Source organism: Sciurus vulgaris (assembly GCF_902686455.1).
Source record: "Sciurus vulgaris genome assembly, chromosome: 11".
Lineage (NCBI taxonomy): Eukaryota > Metazoa > Chordata > Mammalia > Rodentia > Sciuridae > Sciurus > Sciurus vulgaris.
In genome coordinates this window covers 37,329,905-37,346,580 of record NC_136472.1, presented here as the reverse complement: position 1 = coordinate 37,346,580, position 16,676 = coordinate 37,329,905, and the positions used below count along the sequence as shown (strand labels likewise).

Genomic DNA, 16,676 nt, shown 5'->3' with positions numbered 1-16,676 from the left:
TACAATTTCTAGAGGCCCCAGAGTGAACAAGTGATAAAGTAGAAATATCCAAAAATGAAAGCCCTCCCTTTATTCTTTTCTAAATTGTAACTTAGAAAGGTCAGTAAATCTCCTGGCTCAAACTACCTCTACCCTTCCTTTCTCTGAGAATTAGGGAAACCATTTTTCAGCACACAGAAGAGAGCTAAGAGGTGTTAAGAATCTCTAACGGGACAAGCACATGTCAGAGGGCTTCCTGTTTCATCCTCATGATGACCCTGCAAGGAAATAGTATTATTTCCCTTTTTCTTGACAGGTGAACTGGGGCTCAGAGAGGTTAGGCAATTTCCTAAAGGCCACAGAGCTTGTCTGTCTGGTTCTAAAGCCTGTAGATTTTGCAGTGCTTTGCCTTCTATTCTCTGCAGGCAGAAGACCCTGAGGAGGGTTATGGATGGAATTAAAATGTCCTTTTAAGAAAATCTTAAAGACACACTGTTCAGGGCCTGTGAGTTGTTTCAGAATACTAGTTCCACAGCGAGCCAGGCCAGTTGTCTCTTCTCCTACTTCATGTGTCCCCAAGGCGTGTTTCTTCAAAGACACAGAGCTTGGTTTTATTTCTCTGTTTCCTTGGATTCTCCTCAGTATCTTCTACTCAATCTTATATAATGATTTAGTGATTAAAAACAAAAAAACTCTGAGCCCAAAGATTCTCTGTTTGGAGCGCTGAGTGGAATTTGTCTCATCACAGAATAATTTAGCCAGAGGAGATGGAAGCAAGGAGAAAAGCAGTTCTTTAAAAATAACGACATTTTTATTTTCTCTGGATCTCAGCCATGTTCCCTGCTATATTTCTTTTACAATACCAGGTATGTCTCCTCGATAGAATTCCTAAATTCTTAGGCCCGTCTTGTCTTTTCTCATCTATCCTTTCGCTGTGTCATACGTGCTGTATGTACATAAATATATACATGTACATATATAGTCACATGTGTGTGTATATATGTATGGGTTTTTATTTTTCACAGATACCTTCGGACATGTGGCAATGACATTCAGGGATGTCAGTGTAAACCAAAACTGAACACTGAAGTGCTGAAGAAAAGACATCAGCATGTTACTACTTGAATGGCAATTTCTTTTTCTTTTCTTTCTTTCTTTTTTTTTTTTTTTTTTTTGGTACCAGAGATTGAACCCAGGGCTACTTAACCACTGAGCTGCACCCCATTCCTTTTTATTTTTTATTTTGAGATGAGGTCTCACTATGTTGTTTAGAGCCTCACTAAGTTGCTGAGGCTGGCCCTAAACTTGCAGTCCTCCTGCCTCAGCCTCCGGAGTTGCTGGGATTATAGGCATAAGCCACTGCGCCCAGCTTGGATGGCAATTTCAAGCATGTTCCTTTGAAAAAAAAAAAAGTAAAAGGAAATCAATTTTCATTTTTGAGGATGAAAAAAATGTCAGCTTTAAAAGACCGTATTTAGAATATCGTAACAGATTTCAGGAGATTCAATGTTGAGAAATATTGATATGTGGTCTAGGGATAAATCGTTTTGACAGCAACTGCTAACATATAAGGGACTTGCCACGTGGCAGGAATTTCGCCATACACATGCATCTGCCTTCATACTCTTATTAAACCCATATTATGTATGTGGTGATCAGAAGGATTGAGTAAGTTGACTTAAAACTGCCTTCTCTGAGAAGCTTCTCCATGACTAACCTGCAGTGCTTTTTATTAAATTTAAATGAAGGGCAGGAATCTATATTTCAATAAGTTGCAGAAAAGGACCCGAAGGTCTCGTCTCCTGGTGGCCTCCTTCACCCTCTTGCAGAATTGGTGTGTGGCTTCATCCAGTCAACCCGTCCCTGGAGTTGGCAGCCTCAATTTGTGCAAGAGGATTATCTAAACAGCAATGGGTCAAATCTTTCTGACAGGAAGAAAGGCCAGCTTACGCTTCCTGCCTCTGGAAGAGTGACTCAGAGAGGGGCCCAGCCTTTTACACAACCCTGAAACGCCAGGCAAATAGGGTCTTTGGCCAGCAAAGAGAGCCATGTGAATGGCTGGCTTGGTCGGATCTTTCCCACACTGGACGAAGCAACAAGAACCCGTCCAGCACTGTGACCTCCTCGTTATGAAAGACACATGACCTTCCCCTTGAAAACAATGGTGTGTTTATGGACAAAGCTCATTAATAATTCACTTCTGAATAATTCACAAGAGAGTGTTCGGCTGCCATGGTAACCACTGAAGGGCCTATTTGTTTGTTTGTTTTTTAAATGTGTCGGGGCCATTTTTCCGTGAATATTGAATTCCTGACAGATACTGTACATGTGTAGGAGTGAGCTGTGAATGGTGGAGAAAAGATATCTTAAAAATGCAGTCTGTGAATCTTAAAAATCAGGACATTAAAATCAGAGAAGCCTTTCTCAGCCTCACACTGCACCCTTCTGGAAGGAAGAGGAAATGACTAAGACCCATTCCACGTCTAGACTCTGCAGCCTGTTATTATGAAAACTTACTCATATCAAAAACGCACATGTAAAAGTAATTTGCACGCTAAACACTCTTAACATATATTCTTCCTTTCTGAAGTCCCATTTTGTGGTTGAGGAAGCTGATCTCAGTGCACATGGCTTCAACCTCACAGTCTTGAAGTGGTGGAGACAGGACTTAGACCCAGTTGCTCCCTGTGTCCTGGGACTCATCCAAGTGGAGACTGCCTTCTGCACCTACGTTTCCCAACACAGGACACCCATAGCACACAACACACGTCTTTCCAGTGCATGATAACCTTGGATGCTCAGAAATATTTGTGGAAGAATCAATTTAAAAAATGCATGATTTAAAGCAATATGCCTTTAGCTTTGTTTTCATGTATTCAAATAGTCCAAGCAACACTGACTTGTGACACCTAAACCACCTGGTGAACTGACCCAGTTTCCCATTCACGTGTGCAGGTGGAGAGCCCCAGGCAACCCCTGTTCCCCAGGGTGCGTACATGCAGCTCCTCCTCCTCCTCCCAGGCTCCTTCCCAGGCCTCTAGGTCTTCATGAAGCATTTTGCCTCTCCCAGTTTCAGTTTGCTCTCTGAAAATGAGAATTCCTCCCGAATAGAGATCATGAAGTTTTAAGTTTGCAATTTCAATTTTGTATTGCTCAGTGGTCACCATGATTCAGTAACTGGTTTGGCTGGTTTTAGACATCCAATTGGTCAAGAGATAACTGGTCACAGCACAGCCTGTGTGAGGAAGAAGTCAAGTGCCTCAACCTGATTAAAACACAAAAAACAAATAAAAGAAACTCTTTGACTATAGAGCACAAGCTGTGAACTTCAAACATGTTTCTTTAAATTCTGTTAGTTGTCAATGGACCGACATTTTATTTATTTACTTATATCTGGTGCTGAGGATTGAACCCAGTGCCTTACACATGCTAGGCAAGCTCTCTACCACTGAGCTACGACCCCAGCCCTTCAAACATGTTTGTCCATCCCACCGGAAGAAAATCTTGTCTTCTGTTTCCCATCATGACCCAGTGTGCACACTTATGCACACACACGTGCACACACATGTGTGCACACATATGTGCCACACTTATGTACACACACACACACACGCAGGAAAAAAAAAACAAGAAATAATCCATATCCTTTCTGCATGCAGTGTACAATGGTTCTCCTTTATCAATGGGGCACAGGTCCAAGACCCCTGATGGATACAGGTGGCACTATATACCCTGTACATACTCCATGTACTATCTATACTGAACCCTGTATGTACTGTATTTTTCCTATACATGCACACCTGTGTTTAAGTTTAATTTATAGACTTTGCACAGTAAGATTAGCAATAGTAACTAATAATGAAATAAAACTATAGTGATATACTGTAATAAGTTATGTGAATCTAGCCATTTTTTTTCCTCTCTCAAAATCTTATGATACTACACTCACCCTCCTTCTTGTTGACCATAAGTAACAAAGCACAAAAAGCAAAAGTCAAATAAGGGAGTAATTATTGTATTCTGAGTTTCTATTTGTCTCCATTTCATTTTGAAAATTGGACCTTTTTCTCATAAATGGATGTCCTGCCCCCCTGAACTGTTAAGATTGTATCCCTTGCTGTTACTGAGCATGAAATGCAACATACCCTAAGTATAAACTACACAGCAAATTTTGAAAATGATACAAAAAATAACATTAAATGCCTCAGTAAGTATTTTTCATATCAATTACATATTGGAGCAATAATAGTTTGAATACAGTGAGGTAAATAAAACACATCCTGTTTCTCCTTCCTTCTTGATGTGGACTATAAGAAAATCCATTGTGATGTATTTGATTCCTGTTATGTTCCTATTGGACAGGGACTGCTTTCTGCACCTTCTGTCCTGCACCAACGCAGGACACCCACAGTACACAGCACACGTCTTTCCAGTGCATGATACAACTCGGATGCTCAGAAATATTTGTGGAAGAATAAATAAGAGAATGCATGATTGAAAGCATGCCTATTGGACCGGGCTGACTGGGAGCTACAGCCCCAGGTCAAATCCAACCCGCCCTCTGTTTTGTACATAAAGTTTTACTGACATGTATCCATGCTGATTCACTCACACATTGTCCATGGCTGCCTTCAGGCTGCAATGGCAGAGTTGAGTAGTTGTAACAGACAGTACCACCTGGAAACCTTAAAATATTCACCATCTAACACTTAGCAAACACACACACACACACATGCACCAAAAAAAAAAAAACAAAAAAACAAAAAAACCAAAAAAAAAACAGCACTTTTTACTGCCAGACCCTGGGCTCTATCATACAGTCACCTGTCAGCATCTTCAGGACACTGGTTCCAGGAGCCCCATGGATGCCAAGATCAGTGGATATGCACAAGTTCTTTATATAAAATGGGGTAGCACTTTGCATAACCTGCACACATACTCTGGTGTACTTTAAATCATTTCTAGATTACTCATAATGCCTAATACAATGTAAATGCTATGTAAATAGCTGCTATATATATATATATATATATATATATATATATATATATAATTGAGGGAATAGAAACAAGAAAAAGTCTATACACACTCATTACAGACATAGGTTGTTCTCGAGTATTCTAGATCTGCAATTGACTGAATCCATGGAAGTGAAACCCACAGATTAAGAGGGCTGATTTCATATGCTACCGACTTCCTACAGATGACAATTCTGCCAGAGAAGTTTTATTGCCACATTTTACAAATGATGCTCTTAGTGATGAAGTAATTTGTATGAGGTTGCCCAGCTGGGTAGCAAGTAACAGAGCTAAGATTTGAAGCCTCATCGGTCTTGCAACAAAACCTACACCACTATTTCTACCTTGCATGTACCCTCCCCTACCCCAAAATGCCTCCTTCCCAGAGATAGTTCCATGTTCCACCCGGGTAGCTGGGAGAACCCACCCCCACATGACTGTCAACCAGCCCAGAAGGAAGTGGGGCAGGATTGGGGAAGAAGGCATCCTGGGGATATGGGCAGGATGTGACCACTCTTAGGAAAAACGACGTGCCTTGTACCAACCAGGCAAAAAACTACTGCTCAGATGCTGTTCTGCAACTGCCAAAATGGGAGCCATTTGCACCTCTCTCACTTCCACTAGGACTTTCCACTGAGATGTCTTGTTTTTCATTTTTAACCCTCCTACCTTCTTAGGGCTTCCAACCCAGGATTGAAGAGTCTCAGATATCCAAGGTCACTTTGGAAAAAATGTGTGGGAAAAGTTCACTGGGTTATTTTTAAGTGAAAGAGTACTTGACAAAAGTAGTTTGTCGAGTGACACATTATCTTGATAAATAAATAAAAGTCACTCACAACTGTCCTGTTCCGTGTGTGTTGCACGTTCACACACACGTACACGCATGTACACTGAACACTATTCTCACAGGGTGGTGTGCGGAGGTCTTTTTGCTTATAACTATTTTTAAATTTTGTATGATGAAAAATGCATTGCTTGCATAATTTTCTGTTCCTGGTTGAAGAAACATGCACATTGTTTTGTTCCTTAAGTCATTGTCAACCTTCCACTGATTTCCACATGGGAAGTCACACAGAACACAACCTCACGAGAGTACAAAGGAGAACGGTGATCTTTTAGGGTTGGGTGGGACAGGGAGGACATTCCACTGTCTTTCAGCAAAAGTGGAGCTTCAGCGCCTCCCTGTGTCCGGGACCACGGACATCACAGGACTGGGGAGAAGCTGACTTCTTTGCTGCTCAGGGGAAGGGGCCTTGCTGGGCAATTCCATACGGACTATTAGGAATTCCCAGGGCCAAACAGCAATTAAATGCTTATTGACTTTGTTATTCATACTTCTTCTTGCCAGAACAGAAATCTGAGAGAGCTGGGACTCCCAAGGCCCACCCTCGGCTGTCTAGAGAAAGGGCCTGAGGTTCCCACACTGTTGTTCCCAAGGGCAGCAGAGGGTCTTGAGAAAACCCGCCAGAGGGGATGCCCTGAGCCCCTCAGCATTCATCCAGCCTTGGCATCCTCAGGACCGTCTTTTCTGGAAGGCAGCACCAGTGAGGTGCCTGTGTGTGTTGGGGGGGGTGCATAAATGGAATCTTTTGAAAGTATTCTACTTCTAGAAGGCCCAGTTTTAGTGTTCCAGAGGGACAGAAGCACAACTGAGCTCAAATGGTAAAAGATTTTAAATCAGCCAACTTGTGGAGCACTAAATGTCCCAATTTCAATCAAATGATAGATGACCATAAGAGCCTCTAAGGCAGATGCTCTTATCCTCCATTTACAGTAGGGGTAGTCCTCTATGAGGCCAAGTCATTTGTCCAGTAAGTAACCGGTCCTAGATTCAAACATCTCTGTGTTCCTTATTAGTGCCACAAGTCCTGTACTAAGTTTTGGTCAGGGTGTGATTGCTAGCAGGTAGCAGAAGCCCAGGACGCAGTATCTCCTAGGGCACGAGGTTGCTGGGCTTTATGTGGCTGCCAGACAATGGCCGTGTCTGTCTCCCAGAGGGCCGTCCTAATGCCCAACAGAGAGCCAGCCACTCTGCAAGCATCTGTTAAATAAATGACTGGCACCATGTTTTATTGCCAATTGGCAATAAAATGAGCTACCCACATGATATTCCAGGAGACTTCTCTGAATTCTAGAACTGCCACGTTGAAGACAGAGGCCAGTCCAGGCACTGATCTCCTCCCCACCCCGCCCCAGTTAATACAGGAGTCCATCCCTTCCCTGGTTACTTCAAGGACAGATGGCTGCAAGCGAACCACAGCAGCCACATCCCCCATGAGGTGACAGCCACATTTCAGTTCTTTCTGCCATCTTGCTGTCCTGGGCAGAGATGGCAAAATAATTCCAAAACTGGTGTCCATTACTAAGCCTTGAATCAAATTAGGATTTGGCAACTAGCAAGAGGCAGTCAGATAAATGCGCAAGGACATTTTACAAATGTGGAAAAAAATTCACCAACCACTTTCCCTCCCAACTTTGAACATTCCCTTCTGTGGTTTTGTGTCTCCTTCAGGGAAATAATCAAGTGAAAATGTTATAAATATGAAGAAAGTAAGTATCATAAAATAATAAGTGGATACCAAAGGGACATTACAGATGATCTTCAACTTACGATGGCATTACCCCCAAATAAGCCCCTCGTGGGTGCAGAATCCTGTATTTTGAAAAAAAAAAAAACATTTAATACACCTGACCTGTGAAACATCCTAGCTTAGTCTAGCCTACCTTACACGTGCTCACAACACCTACATGAGCCTGTGACTGGGCACAAAGCCAATTTTACCATAGGTTGTCGAAAACCTCATACAATTTATTGAATACTATACTGAAAGCAAATAGCAGAACAGTTGTACAGGTACCCACACCACAAAGAGGTCAAAAAGTGGCAAGTCAAATCATTGTGTTGGGGACCATCTGTTTACCCCAAATGCTCGGGTTTTAAAGGACAAGAGAGAACAGGCTCTCTCATCATCGTGCTTTTCCTTCACACATTTCCTCTTCCTCTCAGTGGCTTTCTTCTCTTGGAAATCACTAGAAGAGCTCCCGCGGCCCGGAGACTCTCCTGTAGCTGTGACAGAGCATCCTGGAGTCCACTCGGAAAGAAAGCCTGCTGGCCCCGTCCCCACACACATGCCTCAGCACCTTTCTAGTTCACTCTCTATCACCTTCTCTTGCCCCTGGAACAAACATTACCCCATCCCAGGGCCAAACTTATTTCCAAAGGTAAACTCCCACTCACTCCCTGCTATGACAAGAGGTCCGCCATCTTAGTTTTCTCAGGACTCTGCAGCATATACCTGAGATCCACACCCTGTCCCTCGACATGTCTTTGGCCAGGTGTGGAGGGATCAGTGACACGTCCATCTGGGTCTTCAAAGCCTTAACCTGCCACTCAGGTACTCTGGGCATCACTCTGGGCATTGGCACCAGTGGTGCCCAGGGTGGTGGACATGCAACCTACCCAAACAAGTTGGAGTAAAAGGTTGCTTTTCAAATATATGAAAGAACAAATAGCTCATTTAACTCTCCTGATAGAAAAAGAAAATTCCCTAGCTTCAGAACAAGGAATAAACATGAACTTTGGCCTTTAGAAAATTACTAGGTGACCCAGCAGAAAGAGTCAGAATAAGCCAGAGGCCCTTCCCTTCTGCTTTTCTCTCGAGAGTTCACTGCATAGCCTTACCTTCAATTCCTCCTTCACAACTGTAAGACCCTCATTCTACCAGCCAAGGAGGATGCAAACCAAGGTAAACTCAAAGCTGTAGATCTCAGCTAGTAGGAGTGAGCAGGGACACATGGCCCTGGATCTGGAAGAGGCAGAGGACAGAGTTCCATTCCTGTTTCATGGTTGGGCCACTGGACATTCCATGGAAGCTGAAAGACGAGGAAAGGGCTATGCACAATAAAGTCCAGTGCTCTCTCTGAGACAGATGGAGGATACAGAGAAAAATCAACTGTCTTTGAGAAAAATGTCTCTCTCCTTGGTAGGTATGGGTCCTCTCCAATGGAAGGGGAGAGAGAGCTGCCTGAACCAATTGTCCTCAGAGCCTGGGCACTCCCTGTGCTGAGTGACAGTTGTGGGCTACAGTTACCCAAAAGATCCCAAAGACCAGAAGGAAGGGAGCTCTCACAGCAGCCAGAGACAGCATTGTCCCGAGGTTGTCCCTGACTGTGCTGTCCACAGTGATTAGCTCTGACTTCAAGAGGACCTCACAGTGGGCAACTACAGACTGTCTGTCCCTGAGCAGGGAGGGAACCTGAGGGTCAAACCAGTTCCCTGTGGGCAGCATGTGGTTTGCCCAGTGAAAGACTGAAAGAAAATCACTTCCTCTGAGGAGGACAAGCTAAGGCCAGGTACCTGGACTGAGTTTCCTCTCATGAGATCTCTTGGAAAACCCTGAGAGTAGCAATTTTATGGTTATCAATTTTATGGTTATTTTTCAATTTTAATTTATTTTATTCTTTGATAAAGTCCAAACAGTGATAACCTTCTTTTATGTAAAAGCTCTGTCCTTCCTGGGCAGGAAGAGGGAAAGCCCAGAATATTGCTGAGCCATAGTCTTAGGACTTAGGCTGGATGCCAGGGTCAGAAAGTTTGTGTGTCCCCTTCCACAATGCTTATGTTGAAATCTTAACCCCCAAGGTAATGGTGTCCGGAGGTGGGTCTTTGGGAAATGAGTATTAGGTCATGAGGCTAGAGCCCTTGTGAGTGGGATCAGTGCCCTTATCAAAGAGGCCAAGGTAGCTCTCTCTCCCCTTCCATTGGAGAAGACACCCAAGCCCTCACCAGACACTGAATCTCCCACTGCCTTGATCTTGAACTTTCCAGTCTCCAGAACTGAGAAAAATAAATTTCTATTATTATAAGCCACCCAATGTAGGACCTCTACTATAGGAACCCAAATGGCCTAAGACCGAGGGGTACCTCATTTCCTTCTTTCTTACAGTCTTTCAAACTCACAGAGCATAGATACGGTAGAATGAATTCTGGTCCAGCAGCCACTGGCCAGGGCTAGAATTAAAACCCAGACTCTCAACTCACTTTGATCTTGAACCTCAGGATAATGAGGGGACTGGGCCAAATGTTCTGGAACATTCTGCATCCACAGTGACAATAAGCAGAAACACCGTATTATCCTAAAACAACACTGTATGCCAATTTGGCATTCATTTCCAACTTTCTTCCACTGATCACTCTATTTTGAAGGGGAAAGAACAGAAATATGATCTGAGTTTGTCCAAGGAAATACAGCCCAAACTTGAAGCCCTACCCACAGTATGTAGTTCATTTTGAAATATCAAGCCTACAGCTCTACCTTACCTTAAGGCTGTTCAAATAGGTATTGGGGATCCCCAGTTTACCTGGAAATAGAAAGTATGCCACTGCCTGACTGGATCAGAAAGATGATATGAGTTACCTAATCTTAGGAGTGCTAATACAGGCAAAATCTTACCCTAAGCTTCAGGAGGCTTATCCTCCTCTTTATATATCAACTGTCTGGCACTGAGGGAACAGGAAGAAGGTGTTTCAGAGGAGCTGACTAAGCAGCCTCCTGTTTGGGAAGGAGGGACACCTCACTGGTCCTACATCACCTGCCCAGTCAGGTCACCAGTCCATGCTGGGACACGCTTCATTTGCATTTATTTGCATCAGCCCACAAGTTACTTCCAGAATAAAAATGGTTTGCTTGCAATCTGTTCCTATCCACACTTGCCTTTAGCATGTTCTGAGTGCTCCTCTTCCCTCCTCCCCTTGCCCCCTCATCTTGCCAGCTGCCCAGTTTAGCTCCCCTTTCTCCCCAAGAAAGTCAAGAGCCTATATATCATAGGAGTAAGTCATATTAAAGGTGGAGAGTTTATCCATATTCAGTTTTTATATTTACTTGGCTCCCTGCAATCACCTCCTAAGTCATAAGAGAAATTAAAGCAAATACCTTTAATTACTTGTTCCAAACACCTTCCCCTTGAACTACACAATTATGCCAGACTGGATGATTCCCCTTTATCCAGAAGAGCCCTCAGTTCTCCACCTCCCTTCGCTATGGAGATGGCACTACCACAGAGCTCAGGTACACACCCTGGATGACCTCAATGGCAGGTAGCAAGGTGCCCTGGGACAGGGCAGGCCTGGTCTCAACACAGGATGGTGATGAACAAGAGAAGCAAACCCAGCATGCTGCCTACGCCATACAGGATACCTTTTCCAGTTGTGGGTAGTCCGTTAGATAACACATTCTACTCAAAACAAAGAGGATGCTCAGTTCTTTCCATCTGTAGTGAAAAGAGGGTTGAAAGGAAGGAACCCGCCTTGAGTAAGTCAGGAGCTACTCTGCTCTGGTTTGGTTTATCCCCCCCCCAAAGGTTCTTGTATCAGAGGGTTGGTTCTCAGTATGGTGGTGTGGAGGTGGTGGAAACTTCAAGAGGCGGGGTCTGAAGGTCATTAGGTCATGGGGGGTCCCGCCCTCATCAATGGATTAATGCTGGCCTCACCGAGTGGGGTTGGCCTTGGAGAGATACCTCTCTCAAGAACAGACTGCAATAAAGAAAGCCCACCTGCCAGGCTTGGTCTCTGCTGCACACCACCATTTTCCTTCCCAGTTCACCATGGAGTGAAGCAGCCAACAGTGCACTTGCCAAAGCATCGGTGCTAGGCTCTTTGGAAACTGCTATTACCAGAATCATGACCCAAACAAATTTGTTTGCTTTGTTAGTCACCCATCTTTTGAGCATTCTATGACAGCAACAGAAAATGGACAAATCCACTTTTCTTTTCCACAGCAAGCACTCAATAGAAGAGAGCAAACCCTTAGAATACAGTGTGACCTCTATGTAATTACACACTTCATAGAATGTCCTACAATTTGTATGAAAAGCCCCATTCAGAAGGATGTGAGCATTTCAATCGAGACTGATATAGGATGTCAGAGAGGATGTGCAAAATATGAGGTCAACATAGGAAAAAAAACAACTTTCCAAGTTTAGGAAAAGACATTACTTAGCCTATACCTGGCTCAAGTTTTTGCCACATGATGAGGAATTCAAAGTTAACCCTACAGCCATTCTACTTTGCAATTACAGTTAAGAGACACCACAGTGAGTGGACTCAAAGAGCAACTGCATTTGGGAACCTGCAGACCCTCAGGCTCTGCATAATTGGCAATGTATATCAAAACGAGAAATGTGCACAGTGATTTCACTTCTGGCCATCCACCCTAAGGAGATAATAAGGCAGGTTACCACAGGTGTATATACAAGACGTTTATAATAGAGAAATATTAGAAACAAGCTAAATATACAACAATAAAACAAAATGAATAACATGTACAGTCATCAAACAAGCATACAGATTAATTTATTGACCTATCTTCACAAAACATTCACATGTTAAGTGAAAAAAAATGAGGTAATAAAACAATCTGTAAGCTATGCTCCTATTTTTTACATAAAAAATATTATGCATCAATGATGAAGTCATCCAATATTAAAGATATTTATTGCTGGTTAGCAAGATAGTTAATGTTAAGACTTTTAAAATCTTGGTTTTATCTACTTAATATGTCTACATAAAAACTGAATATGGATAAATTCTCCACCTTTAATATGACTTACTCCTATGATATATAGGTACATCCCTAAAAAATCAGAGTATCATGAAATTCAGCTGAGAGATAACACTTAAAATGATAACAATAACAGCAAAAGAAGATGCCTTTCTAACTACTTGATTTCTCTGAAAAATAATAGTATAGAAATTTTTCAGTGCCCACCTGCACTCTATTTTTTATGCTTTGCGAAAGACAAGCAATATTTTCTAAAGACACATAGGTTCCTCTGACCCCACGCTCTCCTCACCTGGTAACTGTAACACTCACTCACATGTTTCTCAGTTAAACACAGTTATCTCATTGGAATTGCTAATCAAATATCCCTTGAGGTACTTTAAGGTGTTGGAAATCTTGAACTTATTAAGATCAATGGCGGTAACTTCACAGAAAGAAAGCCATAGCCCTTCAGTGTTAAAAACAAGAGTCATTCAATCCATCTCCTCCTCCCAAGACTTGGAGTCCTGTGTGGCACCCCTGCCTCATGGTCACCTGACCAAATCCTGAATACCTCTTCTGTTCCCGGTCCCTCTGCCCAACATCTCCTATACAATCAGTTGTATTTTTAGCCTATGAATGAATGAACAAGCATAGGGAACTCCTTGCTTGGGGAGACCAGATATTATAGACTTGTGATATAATAAAGACTAAATATTTGATTTTAGTCCCAGGTTCCTGGCACACAGCTCCTAAAGTCCTTGGAATCCCACTGTAATGATAAGAGTCACCAGTATGGATATGATAACTGGTTTGTATGCTAATGAGGTGACTGGAGGTCTGCAGATAGTTTCAGAATGGGGACTGGTCACCAGAAAGACCAAGAACTGAAACTTTCAACCCCGCCCCAAATTCTCCAGGGAAGAGAGAAAGGATAAATATTGGGTTAGTCAGTCACCAATGGCCAATGATTTAATCAATTGTGCATATGTGTTGAAACCTCCAAAAAACAAAACAAAACAAAACAAAAAATCCCGACAGGCTTGAGGGCTCCTAGATGGGTGAGCAACCAAAAGATCTGCTCACTTCCCCTCCCTTGTCCTGCGCATCTCTCCTTGACTGTTCCTGAGTTGTATCCTTTGTACTCAACTAACAAACACAGGTAAAGCATTTCAATTCATTCTTTGAGCTGTTCTAGTGACTTATGGAACATGAGGAGAGGAGTCCTGGGAACCCCTGGTTTATAGCCTGTCCGTCAGAAGACCAGAGTCAGCCTGTGACTTTGAACTAGCATCTGAAGTGGGGATAGACTTGCGGGACTGAGCCCTGAATTTGTGGGATATGATGCTAATTCCAGGTATCTAATGCCCATGTGAAACTGAGTTGTAGGATACCTTTCTGGTGTTGGAAAAAACAAACAAACAACAACAAAAAAAATCCCCATGCATTTGTAGTCGGAAGTAGGGCAAGTTAAAAAAAAAAAAAAAAAAAGTTGAATGGTTAAAATCACATGAGAGAAAAATCTTGGAACAGCACTTCACTAACGCAAATACACACTCATATGACCAAAGACAGCTAGGAGCTACTTTCTAATCTTATCACCTGTGGTTTTAAGAGAGAAATTAGCAAACATACCTCTTGGTATGCACGGAGCAACTTAATTTGCACCGTCATGAGGCTGATGAAAACCCAACCCAAGTTCAGCAGACTCGAAAGAACACAGCAGTGCGATTCCAAGAATGACCGTCACCATTACAGGGGACCTTCCATGTCCAGGAACTCTGCTGAGAGCTTCACACACGTCTTGCTGAATTCCTTCCAAAATTATATCAGGTATATGATATCGTCCATATTTAACAAAGAAACTGAGTTTCAAGGAGGCCAATTAACTTTTCTGAAGTCATACAGCTAGTGAACGACAGAACAACACGACAGAAGTGTTTGGGTCTTCTGAGTATACACATCCTTTCAACCGCTGTGCAACACTGCCTTTCAGAAGCCATTTTATGCCAAGTACCTCATTACCGGAACATTCCAGTGCACTGCAAAAGGGTATATGGTCTCAAGGTCATCTCATCTTTGCCATGTTCAGTCACCATGAAATTCACACTATTTCATACATGTGTGGCTTCACTGTAGAATGAACTACACATTTTTTGTGGTTCAGTGCAAAATGAAATCTCAAGGTCTCTTGTTATTAAAAGTTCCAACAAGGCAGCAGCCAAACGTTAAATCAGACTGCCAAAGTCACAAGCCCCTGAAGCCAGTCCTGTGTTCCATGTATTCCTATGTTTATGTCCAAATAATCTAAGACTGTCTTGAAGGAGAAACCAGAAACTCTTCTGGTAAAGAACTCGTCCAGTGAGCTCTTCAACAAATAGCCTGTGATCCCGTGACGTAAGAACCTCAAAGTTTAATTTTTAAATGCCTCCTGGTGAGGCACCGAAACCACAGCTGGGCAGAATCATGATTTCTCTGCTCCCTGAAAATGAACATGCCATGATCTCCCTGGCCTGCCTTAGCGGGTTAGCTCAAGGCGAAGAGAAAAGACCCCTTCAGACAAACATACGGACACATAGCTCAACGCCAGAATCCTGAGGGAGAGTGTCCTTAACAACAACACTGCATTTTCCTGCCTATTTTCATTTGTTGCCAATTGGATTGAAACACAAGCTAGACTTCTGGGGTGGCAGGTTGGTCATTTTGAAAAGAATATCTGTTTTCATGCTTCCATTCCTGTGTTTATTCTGGGGCCTTTCCAACCCTTTCATAATGTTCTCTTTAATCCCTAAGTACCTTTCCCTCCTGCTTTTAAAGGTCCCCCATCTATCCCATGGGGGATATCTCACCTTCAGAAGTTTGTCAGTAACCCAGATGAAACCAGTTAGGACATACCTGAACTCCAGAACCAGCAAATCTTGCTCCAATCCTGCTGCTGACAACCAGGGAAAGCCCAGGAGGAGGAGGAGGACAAGGCTGAGGAAGAGGTTCCAGGGCTAGGGTGGTGAAGGGTGACTGGTGACTGCTGTCTACGCACGTCCAGCCTCACTTGGCCCAGGTGTCCCAGTGTGGCCTTGGCCTCCAGAGAGCTCTGGGCATCTGGTTGATTTAACAACTCCAGGTCACTTGGAATGTAAATAATCAGAGTGGTAGGGCTTCCCTTCTTAAAATTCCAGGCAACAGCTGGTGCTGGTCTGGGAAAGGGCGATTCACCCTCTGGCTCCTGCTTAGGAGCTGAAGGAAAATCCCCATTGCCCAGCTGCCGGTAGACTGTGGCTCTACCGCGCCCCCTGCTGGAAAAGCTGGTTAGGCCTTTCCGATTGCTGAACGATCGCCTATGTATTGTGTTGAGACCTGGAGCCCATGGAGGCGCCCATGGAGGGTCTTCAGAAGGAGAGAGAAAGCAAAAGAAGTAAAAACAAAATCGTGTGTGCTGTCACTCACAACTGCCAATGGCATCGATAACTGAGGAGACTAGATTGTGCAGAATCTCAGTTTTGATTCTACTTTTTCTTCAAAAATACCCATGTGAGTGTCTGGGTTCTCAATCTAGGAGAACTGGTTCATAAGCTCAGGAAGTGAGTGTCATACCCTGGCCCTTCCTCGCTTCACAGGACGCACACAGTAAGGGCCTCACAATCCAGAAGGAGGATGTCTGACATTGTTTTTATCCTCTCATCCCAACAGGACCCAACAAATATGTCCCCAGACATGTCCAGTCACCAGAAAATTGCAAGAAAAAAAATTCCCTTCTTTAAAAACTAGAAATATCTCTCATTTTTATTTAGGTTACCAGAAAACACACATACCAACTACCAGACATTATTCCTAGACCTAAAGAAAGTCACAGTAAGGGGACTCTATTGGGAATTATTAAATGCACTAAGAATCTCTTCAATCGTTAAAAGCAAAGATTTAAAAACAATGTTGTCAGCTCCTGGCAACTTTTCTTTTTCTAAATCAGTTTTATAAGTAGTTAAACTGTCAAGTCCTGGGTTTTATTCACTGATGCAAAGTAAAAATCATCTTTGACTTAGATCCCATCTTTGTATTTGAATGTCAAATTCATTCCAGGGTCTCATTTATTTATATATTTATTTATTACAAAGAACAAGGAAAATAGAGAAAGATGATTCTGGGA

General features: G+C 43.0%; 1 protein-coding gene across 1 annotated transcript in view; it reads right to left on the bottom strand.

Annotated features, from left to right (window-relative positions):
• SLC1A2 (solute carrier family 1 member 2) overlaps positions 1-15,738 on the bottom strand; it is a 122,782-nt gene extending 107,044 nt beyond the window's left edge. Inside the window, exon 1 of the mRNA XM_079104664.1 lies at positions 15,431-15,738. The gene's annotated coding sequence lies outside the window, so the exon portion shown is untranslated. The remainder of the gene's footprint in view (positions 1-15,430) is intronic.
• Positions 15,739-16,676: the final 938 nt, after the last annotated feature.